The sequence below is a fragment of the Nicotiana tabacum genome, chromosome 14 (assembly GCF_000715075.1).
Source record: "Nicotiana tabacum cultivar K326 chromosome 14, ASM71507v2, whole genome shotgun sequence".
Classification (NCBI taxonomy): Eukaryota; Viridiplantae; Streptophyta; class Magnoliopsida; order Solanales; family Solanaceae; genus Nicotiana; species Nicotiana tabacum.
The window spans coordinates 4,832,859-4,838,858 of record NC_134093.1 but is presented as its reverse complement, the minus strand read 5'-3'; positions in this window follow the sequence as shown (position 1 = coordinate 4,838,858).

Genomic DNA, 6,000 nt, shown 5'->3' with positions numbered 1-6,000 from the left:
CAAGCATACACATAGTTAAGCACTCTTATCGGATAAGAGATGTTCTTGATATTGTTGAGCATAGATGCTCACCCTTGTTTACATGCCTTCTATGTGAGAATGACTCTATTGGCAGATGAGTCGTCAGTGCGGTTATGAGGTGTTATGAAGGCACATGATGCCAAGTGTTAGGGTTCAGTTATTGAGGCTCATGAGTTATGAATTTTCCGAAGTTCGGTACCTCGTGGAGTTGTTGGCTAAAACCTGATGCAAAAGCGGTTGTAGTTGCTGAGTTATTACTTGTCCTTGCTGTATTTGTGATTCCGGATTTCGGTTGTGTTCCATTCACTTTGTCTGTGTCATTTTCATCATATTCCACTGATACTTGTTGTTTCTATCTTTAAAGCCATTACTGTATTGTGAGCCATATTGCATAGTCCTTATGTAGACATCATACTCCTATTGTTCATATATTGTGCCCGTTTAGTTTATTAGACCAGTGGGTGTCTTGACTGTTCTTCGTCACTATTCCACCGAGGTTAGTCTTGATACTTACTGGGCACTGTTGTGGTGTGCTCATGCTACTCTTCTGCACATTTTGTTTTATGCAGATCTAGGTATTTGTTCGTTAGCTAGCTGTGTGGGCTGTTGCTGCGGAGACTCAAGGTAAACCTGCCACTGCGTTCGCAGGCTTCAGAGTCACCTTCAAGTTTTCATTTTGCACTGTTTATTCTTATTTCTGGAAAATTGTATTTAGAAGTTCTCTAGCAAACACTTTGTAGAGCTTATGACTTGTACTACCGGTTTTGAAAATTGTAAGAGATCTCTATTTAACTTGTTAGATGTTATTCAAATAGTGTTGTTTCAATTAATGTTAGGCTTACCTAGTCCCTAAGACTAAGTGTCATCACGATACCAAACGGAGGGAAAATTGGGTCGTGACATCGAGGGTCATGATCGAGGGCATCCTGGGCAGAATTATAGAGGAGGGCATTCGTCCCATTCGCCATTTTTAACAAACAAGAACTTGAGCATAGGCGATATTTGATAGATTTTGAAGGAAAAGACATTGGGGTAAGTGATTCTAACTCAGATTTGTTCAATATACACGAATATATCATTGTTTTCACCATTTAATTAGTGTTTTGAGATTGAAATTTGAGAAATTTAAGAAATCTCATAGAATGGAATTTTTGAGATTTTGGAGTCGATTCGGAGTCGGATTTGAGTGAAACTGGTATGGTTGGTCTCGTAATTGAATGGCTTGTCGGATTGTGTGAGTTTCATCGGATTTTATTGAAAAATATAGTATTTTCTTATGAAATTGATTCCTTTAATTTTTGTTGACTGTATTGAATTAATTATGACTAGATTCGAGTCGATCGGAGTCAAAAAATCGAGGAAAAGGCATACTACTTCATTAAATTAGAGCAAGTCGAGGTAAGTGACTTGTCTAACATTGTGTGGGGGGAATTTTCCTTAGGATTGATAATTGTAATGTGTGAAAAGTCTTGTACACGAGGTGACGAGTGTGTACACGGGCTAAATATAAAAGAATATATTTTTAAATTGTGTAGATCACTTTTGCGCATTAATTAAATTATTTTATCTTGTTATGTTCTTCTTCATTGATTTAATGTTTATATTTTAAATTTGCTTGATATTTTCATGCTGGTTGTTTTATCTGTTTAGTTGAAACTTGGTTTCTTTTATTTTGTGCATTATTTGAAGGGTGATTTTCTTTAAATCAAATATTATTAATATAAATTATTTGACATTTTAAATTTGGTATGTAAGCAATGTATTGAAATTTTGAAATATTATTTTGTTGAGTTATTTAGTCCCGAATATTTTGTAAGATTTTCGTACTCATTGTGACGGAGCCATGAGCTCTTTATTATGAAAAAATATTATCGATGATTTATTTTGGCATGAGCCGTGATCTCTTTATTGTGGAAAAATATTGTTGTTGAATTATTTTAGCAAGTTAAATTATTTGAGCACTTGAGGTGCAAATTGTGATATATTATGATATTGATACGCATGTGATGGTATAAGGTCTGGGTATTGAAACACATGCGGTGAGATAAGATTGGCTTGATATGCGTGGCTAGCAGGGGGAACTGCTAGACATCATGTGCTGTCATAAGGATGTCTAAAACGCGGGATGCTATTTCGGAAAAAATATTTTCTTTAAAATAAAATTGTGAAGGCTCCCGCGGTGAGATAAGGAAATGAGATATTGTAAATTTATTTATGATTTGGGACTACGAGGCAGTACCTCGTGAGTGCCCTTGTTGATATTGATTTATGGCCACAGTTGCCTTTAATTATTTGTTGTGATTTTCTTAAAGTTGAAAGGAAATTCTATTTTGATTCCACAAAGTATTATTTGCCATTATTTGTGTAATTAAATAGTGACATACTACTTGATTCATTTTCATTGGCATTTTATTTTATTATATTGTTAAACATTTTACCATGCCATTATTATTTTCCAGTATGGCCTAACCTGACCTCGTCACTGCTCTCCCGAGGTTAGGCTTGGCACTTATACTATGCTTCTGCACATATTTTTGTGTAGATCCACGTACTTCTTACCAGCCCAGATATAAGTGAGTACCTATGCACGGAGACTTCGAGGTATATCTGTCAGTATCCGCAGACTCCGGTGTCCCCTTCTAATATTGTTATGTTGCTTCTTTATTTGTTTTTAGACTCTGTTATATAGAGACATTGAGGATACATTCTTAGAAGCTTGTGACTTATTTCTACCGAGTTTTGGGAGTTGAAATTATTTGAATTATAGTTTATTTATTTCAGATATTTATTATTATTCCGCATTGATAGGCTTACCTAGTCTTAGAGACTAGGTTCCATCACGACATCCTACGGAGGGAATTTGGGGTCGTGACAAGTTGGTATCAGAGCTCTAGGTTCATAGGTGTTATGAGGCATAAGCAGGTTTAGTAGAGTCTTGCGGATCGATACGGAGACGTCTGTACTTATCTTCGGGAGGCTATGGAACTGTTAGGAAAATATTCACTTCTTTGATTCCTTATCGTGCGTATTTGTTTATTTCAAAGTTCTAAACCATTGTCTTTCTATTCTCTCACAGATGGTGAGGACACGCACAACTGGATCAGATGATCAGACACCCGCACCCCCTGTTGGAGCCGCAAGAGGTCGGGGTCGGGGCAGAGGCCGAACCAGAGGCCGAAGAAGACCACGTGGTGCAGCCAGAGCACCTGCACGAGCTGCTGCACCAGAGCCACCAATAGCTCAAGTTGGAGAGAAGGCACCTGAGACGTCTGTTACTACTCCTGCACTTCAGGAGAGTCTTGCCCAGTTTTTGAGCATGTTTGGCATTCTGCCTCAGGCAGGGTTAATTCCACTTACTCCTGCCACATCGCAGGCTGGGGGAGGAGAACAGACTCCCGCCGCCTATACTCTAGAGCCACGGGCCCAAGTTGACCATGCCCCAGAGGTTATACCAGTGCAGCCAGTTGTCTCAGTTCGGCCTAAGATTAGGACAACAGTCTCAGAGGGGGAGCAGCTCAGGCTCGAAAGGTAAAAGAAGTACCACCCTCCCACTTTCAGCGGTTTAGCTTCAGAGGATGCTTAGGGTTTTCTGGAGGAATGTCACCGTATCCTTCATACTATGGGTATTGTGGATTCCAGTGGGGTTTCTTTCACGATATTCCAGTTTAGAGGAGTAGCCTACCAGTGGTGGCGGGCATATGAGTTGGATAGTCCCGCTGAGGCATCTTCACTCACTTGGACTTAATTTTCAGATATGTTCTTAAGGGAGTATGTTCCTCAGAGTCTTAGAGATGCATGGAATGCAGAGTTTGAGCAGCTGCGCCAGGGTTCTATGACCGTGTCAGAGTATGCGGTCCGATTCAGTGAGTTGGCGAGGCATGCACCAGCCTTAGTTGCTACTGTTCGAGAGCGAGTTCACAGATTTATTGAGGGTCTCCACCCTAATATCAGATACAGTATGGCCCGAGAGCTAGAGATGGACATCACATACCAACAGGTGGTGTCAATTGCTAGGAGATTGGAAGGCATGCGTATCTGGGAGAGGGAAGTGAGGGAAGCTAAGAGACCCCGAGATTTTGGAACATATAATAATTCTCATGCCCCAGTTGCAGCCCATCATGGTAGAGGTTATGTGAGTCGTCCTATTCATTCAGCACTTCCAGCTTCCAGTGGTATTTCGTCTACTCCCAGACCTCAGGTTCCATATTATGCACCGCCAGTGTCTTCAGTACCCCTGTACGAGAGCTGTCAATGGGCAGTCTAGTCGATCAGGCCCGAGCCAGTCCCAGCTGCCACATCCTCTGAGGGATTGTTTTGAGTGTGGTGACACTCGTCATATCATGAGGTATTGCCCCAGACTTATAAAGGGTGCACTTCCACAGATTTCTCACGCCCTACTTATTCCATAGGGTCCTCAGGCTTCTCAGGCTGTGATTATTGCACCAGTTCCCACTCCTCCTGCACAGCCAGCAAGAGGTGGAGGTCGGACAGGTAGAGGTCGCCCTAGAGGGGGAGGCCAGGCCAGATATTATGCCCTTCCTTCTAAGACAGAGGCCGTTGCATCCGATTCTGTTATCACATGTATTATTCTGGTCTGTCATAGGAATGCATTAGTCTTATTTGATCTAGGCTCTACTTATTCTTATGTGTCATCTTATTTTGCCCCGTATTTGGGCGTATCACGTGATTCCTTGAGTTCTTCTGTTTATGTATCTACACACGTGGGTGAATCTACTATTGTGGACCGTGTATATCGGTCATGTTTAATTGTTATCAGTGGTTTTGAGACCATAGTTGATTTATTATTGCTCAGTATGGTGGATTTTGATATTATTTTGGGCATAGACTAGTTATCTCCCTATCACGCTATTCTTGATTGTTACGCCAAGATGGTGACGTTGGCTATGCCAGATCTACCGCGGCTAGAGTGGAGAGGTACCTCGGATCATGTTCCTAGCAGGGTTGTTTTATTTCTTAAAGCTCATTGAATGGTTTAGAAGGGGTATGATGTGTATCTGGCATATGTGAGAGATGTTAGTATTGATACTCCTACCGTGGAGTCAGTTCTTGTAGTAAGGGATTTTCCTGATGTATTTCCAGGAGATCTTCCAGGTATTCCACCCAACATGGATATTAACTTTGGCATTGAATTGTTACCGGTCACTCAGCCCATTTCTATTCCACCATATCATATGGCCCCAGCAGAGTTGAAAGAATTAAAAGAACAGTTACAAGAGTTGCTTGATAAGGGCTTTATTCGGCCTAGTGTATCGCCTTGCGGTGCTCCTGTCTTATTTTTGAAGAAGAAGAAGGATGGTTCTATGCGGATGTTTATTGATTACCGCCAGCTGAACAAAGTTACAGTGAAGAATAGGTATCCATTGCCACGTATTGATGACCTATTTGATAGGGTTCAGGGTGCCAGGGTGTTCTCTAAGATCGACTTGCGTTCAGGCTAACATCAATTGAAGATTCGGGAGCCAGATATCCCGAAGACTGCTTTCAGGACTCGGTACGGTCATTACGACTTCCTCGTGATGTCTTTTGGACTGACTAACACCCCAGAAGCATTTATGCACTTAATGACTAGTGTATTTCAACCCTATCTTGATTCTTTCGTCATTGTATTTATTGACGATATTCTTGTGTATTCCCAGAGTCGGAAAGATCATGAACAATACCTGAGGACTATGCTTCATATTTTGAGAGAAAGGAAGTTATATGCAAAATTTTCAAAGTGTGAATTCTGGCTTGATTCAGTGGAATTTTTGGGTCATATAGTTTCGTGCGAGAGAATGAAGGTAGATCCGAAGAAGATTGAAGCAGTGTAGAGTTGGTCCAAACCGTCATCAGTTACGGAAATCCGGAGTTTCCTTGGTTTGTCAGGGTATTATCGCTGATTTGTAAAGAGTTTCTTTTCTATTACTGCATCTATGACCAAATTGACCCAGAAGGGTGCTCTGTTCAGGTGGACCGAGG